Here is a 22,787-nt window from a genome sequence, read left to right as displayed (position 1 = left end):
AAATTCAAATAATTTTTTTTTCTAATGAAATATGAGGCAATGCGTCAAAGCATCATTCTATTCACTGACAGAATTTTCGTTTAATTAATTCAATTAGACACTTTCCCAGGCCCAAAAATTTAATGTCAATGAAGGAAGGGGTTTGTCGTCGACACGTAATGGGTCCAGTAATCCTATTTCGCATCAGGATACATGCTAGAAGTATCACAACCGGAATGGATTTCGAAAAACAGTAATCGATGTCAGTGGAACCTAAACGGGTAGTGGTCAGAATCTGAAAAGAGTCCATTGAGACTAATGAAAATTGAATACGGTTTTTGGGCTGGCTAAAAGAAAAGTAATGAAATAAATTTAAAAAATTGATGTAGAAATTTTCTAACAGAATTTTTTTTAAAACATTTTTTCCTTAAAAGAATGTTGAAATATTACAGAAGGAGTGTTTAGTGATTTTATTTATAATTTGGTACCATATCCAAAAGCATTGGTCCAAAACCACAAAAACAAGAGCCCATCTTCCTGTACACATTTTGTTTTTTTTTCAAACAATCTGAATGGAAGGTACCCAGAGGCACATTGCATCCGGCTGCCGAAGCGATAAAATTGCAGTAATAAGCCCTTGGGTTGTCATCCTAGTTACAGAAATCCGGTTTCCGCATTGGATGTCATCTCTCTGTATAAAAGTACATACATTATCATGTTGATATTGGGGAAGGAACGGAAGCACACAGGAGTGCACTTATGAATGGGACCACATCCGGCCGGGCTGGCCCCGAAGTCACCGATAATTGAATTTGATTGGCTAAATCAATGCACTGAGCATGTGCTCGATTCGGTCGCTGCGGTTAGATTTTCTAAAATGGAAACAGAAACGAGGGAACATCTGCCCAAAGCCAAAAACAATCGTTATACTCTACTAGATGAAGTCAATTTAATAGGCCTTGTCTGAAAAAGAAACTTATTGTTTGCGCTATATTTCCAAAAAACAAAAAGGTTACTTAAAGTGAATGTACGTGTTGGGAAGCACACTAATCGATCTTTAGTAAGAAGACACAGGGACAAAGATGTGGTAGAATAAAGTTTCGCTAAAAGAAAATATGATTATTGATTTCATTGAAAAACAAAAAAAAAAGCATATCAATGCATCAATGCACCCTTGGATCATTCTAATATGAGCGTCACAAATCATAGTAAACTGTGGAAGTTGAAGACTGAATTTATTGACAGTATTGATGTGTTTTCAATCAACTTGAAAGATTCTTAAGCAGTTCATCTATGAATCAAACATTGCGAATACGATTTTGAATTATGTGTGTTAATCTTCCAACGAGTTTTGATGGCGAAGAACGTGGTGCAGGAGTGCTGCTCTGTGTTTAAGTTGAAAGTGAGGAGAAAGAAAATATTATGGCTACGCTACGACAGAAACGTAGCCATTCTTTATAATCAATGAATTCGTTCGGGAATTTCATGTTGATCCCTTTTGGTTACGCTGAAAGACGCCCTTAAAATATTCATTTTTGGAACTAGCCGGTTTTTTCATCTTTCTGGACTTGTTAAACTGGCAAACCCACTCAACCATAGTGTGACACGATGAAGTTATAAAATTAAACCACCAATAATTGACCAACGAGCACGAAACGAAAAAACTGCTGTTTTTTCTCGACCAAAAATGAAAACTCCAAACCGATACAATCACTCACTCACCTTTATGGTATCCTTTGCCGGTTCCTTCCGCACTTCCGCCCACCAAATTCCCTGCCGCCGGTAGAAACTCCGAAGCCGAAACTTTTCCCCCATCGGCGGCCGCAGCGTCATTAAATGCTGTCACTTCTACACTTCCGCTTCCGGTGCCGACTTCCGCACTAGCAACGGCGGCAGCTGCAAACTGCAAACCCCCGGTGACCCACTTAGCGGTGTTCTTAGAGGAAGCTGATGATGATGCCGATAGCGACGGCAAGCTGGACGTTCGGTTTCCGGTTCCATCGACCGGTAGCAACACGACCAGGGCCAATATCGAGGACCACAATGGACTGCCACTAGCCGGCAATCGTCGCCTGTGTAGCATAGTCTGTGTTTGGTTTTTTCCCTTTTTTTATTTGATCCAATTTCAATGTATCTCGCTGCAACTTTTATGTGACTTCAGAATTTATATTGTTTCTTGTTCACTGTCGCAATATCAGTGCGATTGTGTATCATCTTTCACTTTGTAAATTGATCTTGTGCTTTGTTAAATCCTATTTCGTTCTTAGATCTAAACAAAAGAACTCTTCTCGTTGGAGATGTTGGGTGAGTGCTTTCTCATTGACTTGCTCTACCAGTCTTCTGCTAATAATATGCTATTTTCAAAGAAGCGATCCTGTCTTTGTTCAACTATACAAGCCAGGTTGATAATACTGTTATCTTGGATCAGAAAAGGTAAACGTGAAATTTTGCAAACATTCTGCTGTGAAACAAAAAGGGGGGTTTCTAGGTAGTAAAACTTATTAAAATTTCTGTTCGGAAAAATTGTCGATATTGTCAAAATTGTCAAAATTTTCAAAATTTTCAAAATTGTCAAATTTTTTAAATTTCGAAGATTTTTAAAATTTTTTAATTTTTCAAATTTTTCAAATTTTTAAATTTTTCAAATTTTTCAAATTTTTCAAATTTTTCAAATTTTTCAAATTTTTCAAATTTTTCAATTTTTTCAAATTTTTCAAATTTTTGAAATTTTTCAAAATTTTCAAAATTTTTAAAATTTTTAAAATTTTAAACATTCTCAAAGTTTTCAAATTGTCAAAATTGTCAAAATTGTCAAAATTGTCAAAATTGTCAAAGTTGTCAAAATTGTCAAAGTTGTCAAAATTGTCAAAAATGCCAAACTAATCAAAATTGTCAAAATTGTCAAAATTGTCAAAATTGTCAAAATTGTCAAAATTGTCAAAATTGTCAAAATTGTCAAAATTGTCAAAATTGTCAAAATTGTCAAAATTGTCAAAATTGTCAAAATTGCCAATAATGTCAATATTGTCAATATTGTCAATATTGTCAAAATTGCCAAAATTGTCAAAATTGTCAAAATTGTCAAAATTGTCAAAATTGTCAAAATTGTCAAAATTGTCAAAATTGTCAAAATTGTCAAAATTGTCAAAATTGTCAAAATTGTCAAAATTGTCAAAATTGTCAAAATTGTCAAAATTGTCAAAATTGTCAAAATTGTCAAAATTGTCAAAATTGTCAAAATTGTCAAAATTGTCAAAATTGTCAAAATTGTCAAAATTGTCAAAATTGTCAAAATTGTCAAAATTGTCAAAATTGTCAAAATTGTCAAAATTGTCAAAATTGTCAAAATTGTCAAAATTGTCAAAATTGTCAAAATTGTCAAAATTGTCAAAATTGTCAAAATTGTCAAAATTGTCAAAATTGTCAAAATTGTCAAAATTGTCAAAATTGTCAAAATTGTCAAAATTGTCAAAATTGTCAAAATTGTCGAAATTGTCAAAATTGTCAAAATTGTCAAAATTGTCAAAATAGTAAAAATTATAAAAATTGTCAAAATTGTCAAAATTGTCAAAATTGTCAAAATTGTCAAAATTGTCAAAATTGTCAAAATTGTCAAAATTGTCAAAATTGTCAAAATTGTCAAAATTGTCAAAATTGTCAAAATTGTCAAAATTGTCAAAATTGTCAAAATTGTCAAAATTGTCAAAATTGTCAAAATTGTCAAAATTGTCAAAAATGTCAAAATTGTCAAAATTGTCAAAATTGTCTAAATTGTCAAAATTGTCAAAATTGTCAAAATTGTCAAAATTGTCAAAATTGTCAAAATTGTCAAAATTGTCAAAATTGTCAAAATTGTCAAAATTGTCAAAATTGTCAAAATTGTCAAAATTGTCAAAATTGTCAAAATTGTCAAAATTGTCAAAATTGTCAAATTTGTCAAAATTGTCAAAATTGTCAAAATTGTCAAAATTGTCAGAATTGTCAAAATTGTCAAAATTGTCAAAATTGTCAAAATTGTCAAAATTGTCAAAATTGTCAAAATTGTCAAAATTGTCAAAATTGTCAAAATTGTCAAAATTGTCAAAATTGTCAAAATTGTCAAAATTGTCAAAATTGTCAAAATTGTCAAAATTGTGAAAATTGTCAAAATTGTGAAAATTGTCAAAATTGTCAAAATTGTCAAAATTGTCAAAATTGTCAAAATTGTCAAAATTGTCAAAATTGTCAAAATTGTCAAAATTGTCAAAATTGTCAAAATTGTCAAAATTGTCAAAATTGTCAAAATTGTCAAAATTGTCAAAATTGTCAAAATTGTCAAAATTGTCAAAATTGCCAAAATTGTCAAAATTGTCAAAATTGTCAAAATTGTCAAAATTGTCAAAATTGTCAAAATTGTCAAAATTGTCAAAAATGTCAAAATTGTCAAAATTGTCAAAATTGTCAAAATTGTCAAAATTGTCAAAATTGTCAAAATTGTCAAAATTGTCAAAATTGTCAAAATTGTCAAAATTGTCAAAATTGTCAAAATTGTCAAAATTGTCAAAATTGTCAAAATTGTCAAAATTGTCAAAATTGTCAAAATTGTCAAAATTGTCAAAATAGTCAAAATTGTCAAAATTGTCAAAATTGTCAAAATTGTCAAAATTGTCAAAATTGTCAAAATTGTCAAAATTGTCAAAATTGTCAAAATTGTCAAAATTGTCAAAATTGTCAAAATTGTCAAAATTGTCAAAATTATCAAAATTGTCAAAATTGTCAAAATTGTCAAAATTGTAAAAATTGTCAAAGGTGTCAAAATTGTCAAAATTGTCAAAATTGTCAAAATTGTCAAAATTGTCAAAATGGTCAAAATTCTCAGAATTGTCAGAATTGTCAAAATTGTCAAAATTGTCAAAATTGTCAAAATTGTCAAAATTGTCAAAATTGTCAAAATTGTCAAAATTGTCAAATTGTCAAATTGGCGAATCTACCCAGCAAGCCTCTATAATAATAAAACAAACAAACAAAATTGTCATAATTCGCAGAATTGTCAAAATTGTTGAAGATGTCAAAATTGTCAAAACTGTCAATTTTGACAAAAATCTTTTTTGATACCCTAATCCATTATTGAACTTTAGTTCGGCCGCAGCCCAGAACAATTTCTAACTGGTTTTACAGCTTTCTTATTGCAGATAGGCTTTCTGGACAGATGACAGCAAAATGTTGTTATAGTACCTAAACAAAAGATATCGGTCAGACTTCTGACGTTGCTTCCGTTCCTATGGGAAGCATAAATTTATGGGAAATTTTCCATGCTGGCTTTCCCTTGGGATTCCAATCCATTCAATTAGCAAATAATTCCTGGAAATTGGTGCTTTAGCAAATTGTTTACAACCGGAACGGCGGTAGATCTGAATAATTTTACTTTCAGATGAACTTTGAAAGGTGATTTTGAATTCTGAAATCACAATTCTGAAAATTGAATTTTGTACACCGCACTCGAAGCTCTGAGTTCTCGAATTCGAGTATTTCTGTCTGATTGTCTCAATGTATCAGCAGCTTTTCTCAATTAAACGATTTAAGAATGCAATTAAATTTTCATTGCTTAATTGAAACGAGAATTATTTCTGTCGGCTGTTCTCAGTTTACTGATTGAAAACGTTTCATTAAGCTCTGATGACGTTCAGTGTCGTTTGTTGTGGGAACGACAACAGAAACAACAAAAAAAAGGAAGTGATAAGAGCAGTCATATAAATTTAATTACTATCGTGAGTAAAAGCCACCGAGGGATGCATAAATTATGCAACTGTATTCGCTCCACCTCTGGGACGGACTTTCATCTTCTGATTACGGATGCAATTTTGGATGGAAGTTTTTCCTGTTCTACCTACCTTCCGGTCAGCGGATCCTGTCCTCAAATACCTTCGAACGACATATGAACATAAACTGTTCCCACGAAATGGTCCAAGAGTAACACCAAAGACACAAATAAAAAGAGGGAAGGGAAAAAATCCCGGAAAGGTAGGCGGCGCACTATCTGCAGCAATCGCCCGGAAGCCAAAAGGAAGTGTCAGAAAAAACAACTAGGACGAACACGATTGTCATGTTTTCCTCGATTGGGAAAGCCATTTTCTCGCTGCGCCCGGTTGGAAAAGTCATTCACACCTGTTTGGTGATCTCTTTGCTGCACCAGGGCCATGAATATTTAAATCGTGCAAAGCAGCTGAAGCGGAAGCTGACGGTTGGCTTCAAATGTTCTCGAGTGAATGAATAAGATCGGAATTTGATCGAATATTTTGCACCGCGTGATGATATTTGGAACCATTGGTGATTCTATTGTCAGTCGTCTGATTGGAAACTTCAAAGACCTCTATTGTAAAACTACTATTTACCCCTCACGGTTCAATAAAAGCTTTGAAATGTTGAGTAGGCGTTGACTTGCGTGGACGTCAAAAATTTTCGCTCCCTGAAAAAGTTGTTCTAACTGAGGAAGAAAATAGTTTTAATAAGAAAAACCAGTATCAAACTCAGTTGAAAGGTGTTCAAAATTTGTAAGTGTGATATGGGAAGAAACATATCAGCTGTAGAAACTTCGGTTGCAGTAGATTCCGATATCAAAACAGCATCAGCCTGGCTACTGGCAACTTTAGCTCCATGGTTCCGAACCAGCGAAGAATGTGTACAGCCGATGATTATCTATTTGGTAAGACTCAACCTTTTTTACGATTTTAAACATTTCCCTCCTTGCTCCAGTATCTTTTGTGGTGTTCACCACATGGTTAACCTGACCGTAGTAATCTCTGCAACGCATATTTAAATGTAACAGAGATAACGTTCAAAAGAAAAAATGATCGACGCAAGTCTTTCATTTTCCATGGTAACATGTATTGGCTATGTTGGGAAAAGAGTAAGAACAAGAAATAGAAGAAAATTAAAATTTGGGACGATTCTGAGACCTCAGGTGCAATTGCCGGTGCCATTTACCTAAATTTTCGGTCACCGTTGGTTTAGACTTTTCAACAAAACAATTGTTAAATTTCCCAGATTAATAAGTTAGAAAAAACGCGTATGTTTTCATCATTATGTAGAGTTTTTTTTTTCAAATTCGTTGACTTGCTTGTAGGACAAAATGTACTTCAAGGATTCGTTTTTTTCTCATTCCAAACACAGAACATGCTCTTAGTTTCACCGGGCGAAAAATGAATCTCCCGCTGTCACTCACTAGATCACTGGATGTTTTTCTGCAATCCAACCTCAGTTGGTGGAATTTACTACACTTTCACAACCGTCGTAATCCTTCCACGCTGCGCTGCCTGGGTCTGAGCATTCATTCCAGTCATCTCATCCTTGCCGGGGGGGCTCCGAAAAAGTACTACTAACAGAACACCAAGTAAGCACCTCATCCATCAACTAGAACAACGGTTCCACTAGCAGATCCTCGGTTCTGCCTTGCGCCCGTTTCCGTTTCCGGTCCGGTACCAACTTCGTAATTCATTTCCCTTGCACTAGCTCTAGTAGGTAGTTTCGAATGACACATATTTCAGCTACCATCCAGGAAAGGAAACATTCGGGTTGTTAGCAGACTAACCTGGCCCGGGGGGATCATTTTTTTCCTTCTCTGTTGTTGTTGTTGTTGAGAATCCTCGTCGCGGGTAATCCTTTGATCTGAGGCCAAGAAATCACTCCAACAACGAAACCCTCGGCATGCCAGAAGATTCAACACTGCATACTTTTTCTCCTAGTTGATAAATTTCGATAGAAGGAGAAAAACTGGTTTGCCCCCTGGTTATTAGTTAATTGAAAGAAACTTCGCGCCTCCCAAACTTTGAAACAAACAATACTGTTAGTCGAAGTCGAATTATCTAGCCGTTTGCCGAGGAGCAAAAAAAAGCTGGGCGCCGCAATTACTTCCAACAACGGTTTTATGACTTCTTCCGCTCGAACAACATCAACAATGGCAGAGCGATAAAGGAGCGGAAATTCGCACCATAACATACCGCACACAAACACAAACAAACAAACATTCAGACAAATACAGTCGCGAGCTAACAACGGTTGAGACGCACGTGAGCCAAAAATTGTGTTACATTTTCCCCGGAAACACCGGAAGTCAACCGAGAAAATCACACACCCGGAAACGAACTTCTCCCCGAAAAGAGGGCAACCAATGCTCTCGAACGTCACACCGAGACTGGTGGGAAAGTTGACAGGATGGGTTGTTTATAGTAGGAACTACGAAGGAACCACCCTAGCGCAGGACCCACCGAATCAGGACCGACGACGTTTGCCGAAAGGACCGAACATCTCCTCGGTGCGAACAGCTGATGCCGGTTCGGGTTTCGGCTTTCGTTTCTCGGATGCTGCTACTGGGTGGATTTTTCTTTGGGGTGGGTTTGTTTTGATGCACTGAACAGCTGATTTGGGAAGAGGGATGCGGAAATGTAAAATTTTCTATTTGAAATGTGTGCCTCTCTCTCTCTGAAGTGCGATCAAATTATTATTATTAATTATTATTATTAATATTTATTAAAGACCCTTTAACAATTGTCATTCGGGTCAAGAAAGTATTTACATTTACATTTTTACAGTTCTCTTAATAATCTAGTTTCTTTAAGAAATTCTATCAAACAATTCTCTCTCTCCTCTTGATTGGATAGTACCTCGCTGATGTCACCGATGATCCTGAATTTTTCTCGAGTGTCGTTATATTTCCGGCAGTCTAGAAGTATGTGTTGGACAGAAGCAACCACGCCACAAGCTTCACAATCCAATTTGCTCCGCTGTCTGCTGAAGAGTCCTGAGTGTGTTAACCTAGTGTGGCCGATTCTGAGACGACAGAGTGCTCGCATTTCTTCCCTAGAAGATCGATCTTTCCAAACAGTTGTGGTATTTTTAATTTTCCTTAAGAATTTTTCTCTTTCTAAATCCCATTCTTTTTCCCAGGCCAGTCTTATACTGGACTTTATGTTACGAACTACATCTTGAGCTGGAATTCGGAGCTGTGTTATCGGTTCATTTCTGCCAGCATTTGCTAGTTCATCAGCTAGACTGTTACCCATTATCCCAGCATGTCCTGGAATCCAGCAAAAAGATATATGTTTAGAAGCCGATTCTGTCTCTATAGCCTGAATCTAAGGGTGCTTTGAGGTCCCGCTTTCGATTGCTGAAATGCAGCTAGCAGAGTCCGAAAAAATCACTGTAGGAATTGTAGAAGCCTGAGCATATCGGACGGCTTCTAATATTGCGAACGCCTCAGCTGAAAATATGGAGCACTCATCAGGAATTCTTTTGGAGATTCGTAGATCGCTTGACCATAGTCCTAAACCAACTTTATTGTGAGCTACAGATCCGTCTGTGAAAATTTTGCAGCTTGTACTATAGAGTTTCTGAACATGATCCCTGTATATAGGAATTGCTGTATGCGATCTTACTCCCGAGTGTAGCGATTTCTTTAAACACCAATCAATTTTGAGTGTTGTTTGGTTCCATATTCGATTTCCATTTCGAAGTAAAATTTCAATTTCGGGTAATGGTTGAATTTGAAGGGCAGTTAACAAATTGTTAACACGGTTAGTTAGAGGATGTCTTAGTTCTACAGAATTGCTATATCTCTGGGCAATCTGAATTGCTTTCAATGAGAGTTGCAAAGTGTACATGTAGCGAAAAGGTAATATTCCGGATTCTGCGTATATTGATTTAACAGGACTAGATCTGAATGCACCGGTGATGCTTCGAACGATCGAATTATAAACAGGTTCCAGTATATTGACAATCTGGTGACCGCCTATACTATAAAATCCAATCCCATAGAAGATTTTGGGAATTGTGAGATTGGTATGTAATTTTATCATGGAACGTCGATTTGCTCCAATAAGTCGATTTCCTATCATCTGGAACAGTTTTGTCGTAGAATCTAATGATTTTCGGCAATTCTTTGCATGGGCTTTGAAACGTAGGCGCCTATCGAGTGTAATGCCGAGTAATTTAGCGACGTTCACTTCTTCAACTGGTTCGTCATCAATTGTAACTTGTGGTACTTGTTCATGTTTATATTTTCGACAAGGGTGGATCACTTGAGATTTTGTTGGTGAGAGTGTAAATCCGATTTCACTTGCCCATTTATGAACAACGTTTACAGCGTTCTGTAATTTATTTCGGACCTCTTGTTGAGATTTTCCCTTAGAAATTAAAAGTATATCATCGGCGTAAGTGAAGATATCAACTTCTTTAGGTATAATTTCAAACATTGATTCCATAGCGACTAAAAAGAGGGTCACAGACATGACTGAGCCCTGAGGAACCCCGTTTTCTTGTTGCTTCAATGCTGACTGTTTGTTTTCAACACAAACAACGAAAGTACGATCGATTAAAAAATTTTCAATATATTTTCCCATCTTACCTCTTACTCCATATTTTGCTAGTTTGGAAAGAATAGGGTATCTCCAAGCTTGGTCATAAGCTTTACTAATGTCAAGTAAAGCCATGTCGCAGTGGATGCTTTCGTTCAGGACAGGTAGTAGAATTTGTTCCAAGTCTGCAAAATAAGCATCGGTACCTTTCCCACTCAGAAACGCATATTGTCGAGAATTGAAAAAATTGTTTTTAGATAGATAAGTGGTAAGCCTTCGATTTACCATGCGTTCCATGACCTTACCAATACAGTTCAGAAGTGTGATTGGGCGATAGTTGTCAGGTTTTCGAGAATTTTTACCAGGCTTGAGGATGGGGATGACAAGTCCTTTCTTCCAATCATCTGGTAGTTGGCCTGAAGTCCATATGTCGTTAATTATCTCAAGAGTTGTAATTTTGGTGATATATGGTAGATGGCGTAGAATTGGGTAACTTATGGAATCAGGTCCAGCTGATTTCCCTTTACATTTATCCAATGCCCATAAGAGTTCTTCAATTTTGAAATTTGCGTTGAAATCTAATTGGTCGCCACCGTCTAACGAGATTAGTGATTTTTCGGTTTCCGATTTTTGTTGTTGAAAAGTTGGTTTATAGCAGTGGTTTTCAAACTTTTTTCACTCACCGCCCACTTTTGCAAAATTTTTCGAGCTCAACGCCCCCCTGAGCAAATTTTCAGAAAATCTAATGAAAAAATGAAAATTTGGACAGTTAAAAAGCCATTAGCTTTTGACTTGATGATGTTGTAAGGCTTAACTCAAAATTCATTTAAATTTATATGAGGCCTTCAGCGCCAAAAGGGTATTATAAGTGTGAAAATGGTCCATTTTGATTTAATAATGCCAATGGATTCTTATATATCGAACTATATTTCATGATTTTTCAGATTTTAAGAATTTTATTTGCATACTGATTTATTCGAAAGAAAAGAGCTTGTTTTTAAATATATGGAAATTTACCAAACATAACACTTTATTCACTTTTACTTAGATTTAGACACGAATGCCACAAGGTGGTAAAGTGTCATTAATAAAGCTTAAAAAAAACTTATACTTAGGTTGCCAGAATTTTCCCAGCACGTACCCGAGCCGGACAAATCCGAGATATTTTATCTAAAAACCTGGCAAATGCCCGGATTTGATTTCAAAATTGTCGATCAAAAACCCGAATAATATCCAGGCAATTTTTTCTCAAAACCCAGGAATTTCTTAACAAAAAATCAAGAAAAAAACTTGAAACAAAAATTTTCGTCATAATTTATCAGCAGTTTTTATTCAGGCATTCAAAAAACTTTCCATGATTATTTCCTTAAAATTTGCTCATAAAATTGGTTTTGGAAACATAAATTAAAATTTTAAAATCACATTTTGATTTTATTTAGTTTGTTTTGGCAAATGAAATGAATAATTCCGGGCAACCGGGCCGGACCGGACTTTTGACGATTTTTCAATAAATATCCGGGCAATCTGGCTACCCATTTGGTTCCAAGGTCCTCATATTGCTTCCAACATCCAGTAAACACTTTATTGTTTGTAAAGTTTCCTGGACACTAACTTAAACTGATTGATAAGTTTGATATCAAATAATATATCTTAAATTGTGGTAAACGAAATTTCCTAGTGTTGAAAACAAAGTTGCATTATTGAATACGAATACTGTAAAGCTGGTGAAATAACGTGAGAATAGAATTACTTCTATATATCTGAATATGAGTCCTGTTCAAAGTTATGCAGCATTCACGGGTCTTAAAGTTAAAATAAGATTCTAATAACAAAATCCAGGCAATGTTCGTGATAACCGAAAAGATTAAAAGTTTATCCATGGCAAATGGCCCAATTGGTTTTTTTGCATCGATTGAAATCGAGATGAAAAAATAAGAACTTAAAATAAAAATTCTCTAATCTAAAAAAAATGTTACACAATTTCTTTAAAAAAATCCTTCACTAAATCACAGATAACGCCTTTAAATACACATTTTTTCAAATGTATTTTCTGTTTATCAGATTTTTAGATTTTTTATCTAGCATTGCCATCTAAAATTATTCTTGTTTTAGTATAACCCAAAATATTCTTACCAAACAAGATCAACATGTAGAGCGTATACAAAATCAGTGACAATTTGAAAAAAAAACTTTTAGTAACATTAAAATATTATTATTGAGATACTGGAACAAAAAATTTGCTTGCAGCTCTGTGAAATCATGAATATTTTAGTCTTCAACTTGATGTCTAGTTTTGTAACGTAATTTCATTTTTTGCATCGAACTTACTCGTTGTTATTCCAAATTTATAATGTTTCGTGATTTATGAAAATGTGGATTACGACCTCACCGCCCCTCTGAGCCTTTCCAACGCCCCCCAAATTTCAACATTGAGCTCACCGCCCCCCTGGAAGCTCTCAGCGCCCCCAAGGGGGCGGTAGGGACCACTTTGAAAACCACTGGTTTATAGCTTTGAGTAGCTGACGTTTTATAGAAGAAGTCTGCAAATATATTAGCTTTTTCAACCGGATCTTCAGTTATATTGCCGTTGATTTCTAAGCAGTATTGACGTACTCGTCGTTGTCCGCGAAGGGCATTGACCTTTTTCCAGACATCGGTTGTCGGCGTATTGGGGTTAATATCATTGACAAAATTTGTCCAGGATGTACTTTTGGCATCAAGGATAGCTGACCTGGTAGTGTTTCGAATCTCTTGAAAATTTTTTAGTGCTTCGACTCTTCTAGGATCCCGATCTGACATTCTTCTCAATATTCTCAACTTTTTGCGACGTTGTTTGATTAATGCTGCGACGTTTTCGTTCCACCAAGGGACCGCTTTCGGTCCTACAATACCGGATGTTCTAGGTATGCTATTTTCAGCTGCTTTTCTAATTTGCTCAATAAACTCACAGCTAGAAAATTTTTTCTCAGGTGGAATAGATTCTAAAATAAGGCGTTCGAACTCCATCCAGTCAGCATTTTCAAAAATCCATCTTCGCCTGTTGGTAATCGCTGAAAACTGAGTGGCTATGGAAATTTTCACAGGAAAATGATCGCTATTCCTGCAGTCTTTGTCGACACTCCAAAGGAATTTGTTGGCTAAACAGGTGGAGGTCAAGGTAAGATCAAGCGGCGCAGTTAATCCAGATACTGGATCGAGACGAGTGTGTTCTCCAGTATTCAGCAGCGTTAAGTCATTATCCGCAATCAGGTTTCGATGATTCCTCCCATTTTATTAGTTTTGCGGCCACCCCATACAGGACTATGAGCGTTGAAGTCGCCCATTACTACTATGGGTTTCGGAAGGGAACTGATGATTGTTTGGAGTTCAGAACCATGATGTTCAGGAGGGTTATTTGGGGACAAGTAGACAGATACAAAGGTAGCTCGCACAGGGTATTCCACTGTCGCTGCTACACATTGTGCTTGAGTTCCAATGCCGATGAACTTGTATGGAATATCCGAGCGGATGGCCAAACCCACACCTTGTTGTGATGAGCAGGAAAATCCAGAGCGTAGTTTCCAATTATAATCTTTTTTTAGATTACATTCAGGAAAGTCAGTAACAGAACATTTAGTTTCCTGTAGCGCAATGACGATCGGTCTCTCGTTTTGGATGAGATTTTGGAGTTCCGCGAAATGACCTCGGAGGCCACATATATTCCAGTGCACTGCTACAGTACTCATTTGTTGCTGGGATGTATTGAGATTCTCTTGTTGTTGTAAGATCGAATGCGAGTTTGTTGTCATGTTGGTGAAAGGCATAGATTGTTCGTCGATGAAATTTACGGCTTGGTTTATGTCGTGATTGAAGATCTGTGTTGGAGGAGGACCAAAGTATCTAGTGCTAGTACCCTCGCCGGGGTCCCAATCAGCAGATAGGCTGCGAATTTGGTGGTGCTGATGATTCTCGGTTTGGTAGTTCGTGTTGAGGCTAAAATGGTTAACAGCGTTGGGTTCTGTTCGTTTTTCGATACAAGAGGTACTTACCAGAGAGCACCCCATTTGCCCCGAGTTTGCATGCTCCCCGGGATAAATCCTCAGGGTAGCAGCAAGAGGGGGGCTGGGCTTATGGTGCATCGTTGTGGCAGAAACTGAAGTTTGTTGAGATTGGTTGGTGGTCTCGCAGCTGTTGTCTTCAGAAGGTGGTGGTTGTGAATGGTTACTTATTTTTCGAGCGAAATAAGTTGTTGTGGCTTTGACTTCGTCCAAGGGATGAATTTACTTCAGGGGTTACAGGAATAACTTCGTCGTCAGAGGAATCATTTGAGTCTTCCATGGTGATGCAATCAGTGCTGGCAGGAGTGTAAACAAATTTTTTATGCTCTTCGTAACCGGGTGGGGAGCGATTTCCTCTTTTTCCTTTCGGAGCGCAGTTTTGGCCTACATCTGTGGTGGTTGTTTCAGCGGTTGGAGGCGGCTTACTTTTTCCTCGTGTGTTAAGCGCAATTGTTGGTGGAAAAATATTAGGTGTGGCTTTTGAGGGAACTTTGGTTTGAGGGTTTGAACTGACACTAGTGGCTAGAACGTTGTATTCTCTACATTTTTGCTCATACAGTTTTTTAAGCTTTTCAAATTTGGCTTCTAAGTTGTCGCAAACGGCTTGTAATCCAGACAGTTTCTCAAGCTTTTCAGTTAATTCCGCAATTTTCACATCTTTCTGAGCTACGTCTGTTTTAGTAGAGTTTACACTAGCAGTTTCTGCAAATGATGGTTTTTCGACTGTTGTTCCTGTAAACCGTTTACGTGCTTCTCCCCATGTTATAGATTCGTCAGTCTTAATACGGATGATAGCTTCCTCTTTACGGTATATCGGGCACTTTTTACCGATTGCGGGATGGTCATTGTTTTCTTCAGGACAGTGAGGGCAGCAAGGAGGTAAAGTACAGGCATTCTTGGTATCGATGGGATGGTCATTGGCACAGCGGGGGCAAATGGTTTTGTTGGTGCACCGTTTTTTTGTGTGTCGGTATTGCAGGCAGTTTTTACATACCATTGGTGACTCGTAGTAGGTCCTAACGGGAACCCGTGTCCACCCAAAAAAGACTTCCGTCGGTAGACGTGTGCTTGAAAATGAGAGTACCGTCAACGGTGTGTTAACTGGTTTTCCATTTTCCCAACGAGTAATGCGACGAATAGCCGTTACACCCTGTGGTTTGAGCTCGTTCAACAATTCTTCGGCTGTCAGATCGCACGTATCCGCTTGGTAGCACACCCCCTGAATCCTGTTCAGGGTCGGGTGATCTACAACCTCGACTGCGGTGTTCAGGTCCAAGCGGGTGATAGTTTTGAGTAGCTCAAACAGCTCTACGTTGAACGTAGAGATTGCATAGCTTTTACCACCGTTCTCTATATTAAGTTGCAAATCCTTCTTCAATGGTCCTCTTCGGAGATATTTTTCGATTGCATTAGCGATAAAAAATGGATTTTTGGGTAACGCTTCAGGGTTATCCCTCGGTCTTCTGATTTGCAACCATCTTTTGTTTCCATCAAATGATGATGTTCGCATGAAAGGGGGGAGAGGGGAAGACTCAACCAAACAATTGGGTACCCCACTCCCGGTGGGCGCGCCCTTCATGGCGCCCCTATACCTCACAACGATCTCTCTCTATATGGCAAACAAAATGTCGTACAACTTGCCAAGATAAAATGTGTCACTCAAAAACCAACAATACTTCACAGTCCCTTTGGATTTTACATCAACCGTAGTAAAATGTGCAGCGCTTTATTTAAGGAACCAGAATTGATCGTATAAAACTATCCAAAAACTCGATTATAATAGGCAATTCTCCGGATCGAAAAACCAACGTGCCGTTCGCGACGAGAGTTACTTCACGAGTGATCCAAAATACTGTTTTTCGAAAAATGCGAGTACATCTTCAAAAGCGTATTTTTTAGTTAGTTTACTTTTTATCTTTAACTCCGAACTCAATGGAAAAAAGCGAGCAGCTAATGCCTGCTCAAAAATTTTCCCTCTCTGGATCAGAAATCGTCGATTTCGTGATAACTTTAGATTTTCCTCAACTCCTATTTAAACACTCACTATCGTTACACTTATTCCGCAAAAATAACTCGGTTCTAGCGCCTTTTCCGGCCAAATTACGGGTAAAATCCGAAGAAAGAGTTCCAAATGCCAACAAGCGCTCGGCAATCGCTTTCGTTGGTTCGTTCGTTCAGTGCAATCAAATGATTGTCAAAATTTTGACAATTTTGACAATTTTGACAATTTTGACAATTTTGACAATTTTGACAATTTTGACAATTTTGACAATTTTGACAATTTTGACAATTTTGACAATTTTGACAATTTTGGCAATTTTGACAATTTTGACAATTTTTGACAATTTTGACATTTTGACAATTTTGACAATTTTGACAATTTTGACAATTTTGACAATTTTGACAATTTTGACAATTTTGACAATTTTGACAATTTGACAATTTTGACAATTTTGACAATTTTTGACAATTTTGACAATTTTGACAATTTTGACAATTTTGACAATTTTGACAATTTTGACAATTTTGACAATTTTGACAATTTTGACAATTTGACAATTTTGACAATTTTGACAATTTTGACAATTTTGACAATTTTGACAATTTTGACAATTTTGACAATTTTGACAATTTTTGACAATTTGACAATTTTGACAATTTTGACAATTTTGACAATTTTGACAATTTTGACAATTTGACAATTTTGACAATTTTGACAATTTTGACAATTTTGACAATTTTGACAATTTTGACAATTTTGACAATTTTGACAATTTTGACAATTTTGACAATTTTGACAATTTTGACAATTTTGACAATTTTGACAATTTGACAATTTGGCATTTTTGACATTTTTGACAATTTTGACAATTTTGACAATTTTGAAAATTTTGACAATTTTGACAATTTTGACAATTTGACAATTTTGACAATTTTGACAATTTTGACAATTTTGACAATTTTGACAATTTTGACAATTTTGACAATTTTGACAATTTTGACAATTTTGACAATTTTGACAATTTTGACAATTTTGACAATTTTGACAATTTTGACAATTTTGACAATTTGACAATTTTGACAATTTTGACAATTTTGACAATTTTGACAATTTTGACAATTTTGACAATTTTGACAATTTTGACAATTTTGACAATTTTGACAATTTTGACAATTTTGACAATTTTGACAATTTTGACAATTTGACAATTTTGACAATTTTGACAATTTTGACAATTTTGACAATTTTGACACTTTTGACAATTTTGACATTTTGACATTTTTGACAATTTTGACAATTTTGACAATTTTGACAATTTTGAAAATTTTGACAATTTTGACAATTTTGACAATTTTGACAATTTTGAAAATTTTGACAATTTTGACAATTTTGACAATTTTCACAATTTTGACAATTTTCACAATTTTGACAATTTTGACAATTTTGACAATTTTGACAATTTTGACAATTTTGACAATTTTGACAATTTTGACAATTTGACAATTTTGACAATTTTGACAATTTTGACAATTTTGACAATTTTGACAATTTTGACAATTTTGACAAATTTTGACAATTTTGACAATTTTGACAATTTTGACAATTTTGACAATTTGACAATTTTGACAATTTTGACAATTTTGACAATTTTAACAATTTTGACAATTTTGACAATTTTGACAATTTTGATAATTTTGGACAATTTTGACAATTTTGACAATTTTGACAATTTTGACATTTTTGACATTTTGACAATTTTGACAATTTTGACAATTTTGAAAATTTTGACAATATTGACAATTTTGACAATTTTGACAATTTTGACAATTTTGACAATTTTGACAATTTTGACAATTTGACAATTTTGACAATTTTGACAATTTTGACAATTTTGACAATTTGACAATTTTGACAATTTTGACAATTTTGACAATTTTGACAATTTTGACAATTTTGACAATTTTGACAATTTTGAAAATTTTGACAATTTTGACAATTTTGACAATTTTGACAATTTTGACAATTTTGACAATTTGGACAATTTTGACAATTTTGACAATTTTGACAATTTTGACAATTTTGACAATTTTGACAATTTTGACAATTTTGACAATTTTGACAATTTTGATAATTTTGACAATTTGGCAATTTTGACATTTTGACATTTTGACAATTTTGACAATTTTGACAATTTCGACAATTTTGACAATTTTGACAATTTTGACAATTTTGAAAGTTTTGACAATTTTTGACAATTTTGACAATTTTGACAATTTGACAATTTTGACAATTTTGACAATTTTGACAATTTTGACAATTTGACAATTTGACAATTTTGACAATTTTGACAATTTTGACAATTTGACAATTTGACAATTTTGACAATTTTGACAATTTTGACAATTTTGACAATTTTGACAATTTTGACAATTTTGACAATTTTGAACAATTTTGACAATTTGACAATTTTGACCATTTTGACAATTTTGACAATTTTGACAATTTTGACAATTTTGACAAATTTGACAATTTGACAATTTTGACAATTTTTGACAATTTTGACAATTTTGACAATTTTGACAATTTTGACAATTTTGACAATTTTTGACAATTTTGACAATTTTGACAATTTTGACAATTTTGACAATTTTGACAATTTTGACAATTTTGACAATTTTGACAATTTTGACAATTTTGACAATTTGACAATTTTGACAATTTTGATAATTTTGACAATTTTGACAATTTTGACAATTTTGACAATTTTGACAATTTTGACAATTTTGACAATTTTGACATTTTTGACATTTTTGACAATTTTGACAATTTTGACAATTTGACAATTTTGACAATTTGACAATTTTGACAATTTTGACAATTTTTGACAATTTTGACAATTTTGACAATTTTGACAATTTTGACAATTTTGACAATTTTGACAATTTTGACAATTTTGACAATGTTGACATTTTGACAATTTTGACAATTTTGACAATTTTGACAATTTTGACAATTTTGACAATTTTGACAATTTTGACAATTTTGACAATTTTGACAATTTTGACATTTTTGACAATTTTGACAATTTTGACAATTTTGACAATTTTGACAATTTTGACAATTTTGACAATTTTGACAATTTGACAATTTTGACAATTTTGACAATTTTGACAATTTTGACAATTTTGACAATTTTGACAATTTTGACAATTTTGACAATTTTGACAATTTTGACAATTTGACAATTTTGACAATTTTGACAATTTTGACAATTTTGACAATTTTGACTCAATTTTGACAATTTTGACAATTTTGACAATTTTGACAATTTGACAATTTTGACAATTTTGACAATTTTGACAATTTTGACAATTTTGACAATTTAGACAATTTTGATAATTTTGATAATTTTGACAATTTTGACAATTTTGATAATTTTGACAATTTTGACAATTTTGACAATTTTGACAATTTTGACAATTTTGACAATTTTGACATTTTTGACATTTTGACAATTTTGACAATTTTGACAATTTTGACAATTTGACAATTTTTGACAATTTTGGCAATTTTGACAATTTTGACAATTTTGACAATTTTGACAATTTTGACAATTTTGACTATTTTGACAATTTTGACAATTTTGACAATTTTGACAATTTTGACAATTTTGACAATTTTGACAATTTTGACAATTTTGACAATATTGACAATTTTGACAATTTTGACAATTTGGACAATTTTGACAATTTTGACAATTTTGACAATTTTGACAATTTTGACAATTTTGACAATTTTGACAATTTTGACAATTTTGACAATTTTGACAATTTTGACAATTTTGACAATTTTGACAATTTTGACAATTTTGACAATTTGGACAATTTTGACAATTTTGACAATTTTGACAATTTTGACAATTTTGACAATTTTGACAATTTTGACAATTTTGACAATTTTGACAATTTTGACAATTTTGACAATTTTGACAATTTTGACAATTTTGACAATTTTGACAATTTTGACAATTTTGACAATTTTGACAATTTTGACAATTTTGATAATTTTGACAATTTTGACAATTTTGACAATTTTGACAATTTTGACAATTTTGACAATTTTGAGAATTTTGACAATTTTGACAATTTTGACAATTTTGACAATTTTGACAATTTTGACAATTTTGACAATTTTGACAATTTTGACAATTTTGACAATTTTGACAATTTTGACAATTTTGACAATTTTGACAATTTTGACAATTTTGACAATTTTGACAATTTTGACAATTTTGACAATTTTGACAATTTTGACAATTTTGACAATTTTGACAATTTTGACAATTTTGACAATTTTGACAATTTTGACAATTTTGACAATTTTGACAATTTTGACAATTTTGACAATTTTGACAATTTTGACAATTTTGACAATTTTGACAATTTTGACAATTTTGACAATTTTGACAATTTTGACAATTTTGACAATTTTGACAATTTTGACAATTTTGACAATTTTGACAATTTTGACAATTTTGACAATTTTGACAATTTTGACAATTTTGACAATTTTGACAATTTTGACAATTTTGACAATTTTGACAATTTTGACAATTTTGACAATTTTGACAATTTTGACAATTTTGACAATTTTGACAATTTTGAAGATTTTGACAATTTTGATAATTTTGACAATTTTGAAAATTTTGACAATGTTGACAATTTTGACAATTTTGACAATTTTGACAATTTTGACAATTTTGACAATTTTGACAATTTTGACAATTTTGACAATTTTGACAATTTCGACAATTTAGACAATTTTGACAATTTTGACAATTTTGACAATTTTAACAATTTTGACAATTTTGACAATTTTGAAAATTTTGACAAATTTTGACAAATTTGACAGTTTTGACAATTTTGACAATTTTGACAATTTTGACAATTTTGACAATTTTGCCAAAAATGACAAAAATGACAAAAATGACAAAAATGACAAAAATGACAAAAATGACAAAAATGACAAAAATGACAAAAATGACAAAAATGACAAAAATGACAAAAATGACAAAAATGACAAAAATGACAAAAATGACAAAAATGACAAAAATGACAAAAATGACAAAAATGACAAAAATGACAAAAATGACAAAAATGACAAAAATGACAAAAATGACAAAAATGACAAAAATGACAAAAATGACAAAAATGACAAAAATGACAAAAATGACAAAAATGACAAAAATGACAAAAATGACAAAAATGACAAAAATGACAAAAATGACAAAAATGACAAAAATGACAAAAATGACAAAAATGACAAAAATGACAAAAATGACAAAAATGACAAAAATGACAAAAATGACAAAAATGACAAAAATGACAAAAATGACAAAAATGACAAAAATGACAAAAATGACAAAAATGACAAAAATGACAAAAATGACAAAAATGACAAAAATGACAAAAATGACAAAAATGACAAAAATGACAAAAATGACAAAAACGACAAAAATGACAAAAATGACAAAAATGACAAAAATGACAAAAATGACAAAAATGACAAAAATGACACTAAAATGACACAAAAAAGACACAAAAATAATACAAAAATGACACAAAAGTGACGTTGAAATAACACATGAATGACACAAATATAACACTCAAGTGACAAAATGACAAAATTGAAACAAAACAGACACATTAGTGACACAAAAATGACACAAAAATGATACAAACGTGACACAAAAGTGACACAAAAATGACATTAAAACGACACAAAAATGGCACAAAAATGACACAAAAATGACACAGAAAATAATACAAAAATGACACAAAAACGATATAAAAATGACACAAAATTGATACAAAAATGACGCAAAAATGATGCAAAATTGACGCAAAAATGACACAAAAATGGCACAAAACTGAAACAAAAATGACACGCGAAAATTGACGCAAAAATGACACAAAAATGGCACAAAAATATCACAAAAATGACACAAAATTTACAAAAATTACAAAAATGGCAAAAGTACCAAATATGACAATTGGTGCGCTTTATGCAGTTCTTCCCTAAATAAGTTTGTGTTTTTTTTTTCAAGCATTTTGTAAGTGGTTTTCTCAGCTCATTCTACAGAAATCCCAGAATATCGATGTTGGCCATCTTTGGGGCCGTTTAGATAACACTTGAACAGAAAAATGAGATTGTGGACCCTTTCTCTCCATCCGTGGATTAGCGTGGACATTTGAAAACTTCGAATGCCACCCCTTCCTCCTCCCCAGATGTCCTCAAGGACAGATTTATAATTGTTATTTTTCTAAATCTAATTTTCAGTTAGAAAACACCACTTTTTGCCTTTCGGTTTTAAAATTGGTTGATTTTGAAGAAAAAGATACAAATAACAATTTCCTGATATAAAATTATTTTAAAATTCCT

The 22,787-nt window shown here is 33.4% G+C and overlaps 1 protein-coding gene and 1 long non-coding RNA gene across 2 annotated transcripts in view; one reads left to right on the top strand and one right to left on the bottom strand.

The window, feature by feature from the left end:
• The window catches only part of LOC129743304 (uncharacterized), a 535,624-nt gene that overhangs the window by 306,410 nt on the left and 206,427 nt on the right, over positions 1–22,787 (top strand). The gene's annotated exons all lie outside the window — the stretch shown is intronic.
• LOC129743464 (uncharacterized) lies at positions 1,707–8,135 on the bottom strand. Its single transcript, XR_008736608.1, has 3 exons — positions 7,956–8,135; positions 7,181–7,502; positions 1,707–2,397 (listed from the first exon to the last, which is right to left on the bottom strand). It is a non-coding gene; the product is annotated as an uncharacterized LOC129743464 (long non-coding RNA).

Source organism: Uranotaenia lowii, chromosome 1 (assembly GCF_029784155.1).
Source record: "Uranotaenia lowii strain MFRU-FL chromosome 1, ASM2978415v1, whole genome shotgun sequence".
NCBI lineage: Eukaryota > Metazoa > Arthropoda > Insecta > Diptera > Culicidae > Uranotaenia > Uranotaenia lowii.
This window is presented reverse-complemented; position numbering and strand designations above follow the sequence as displayed.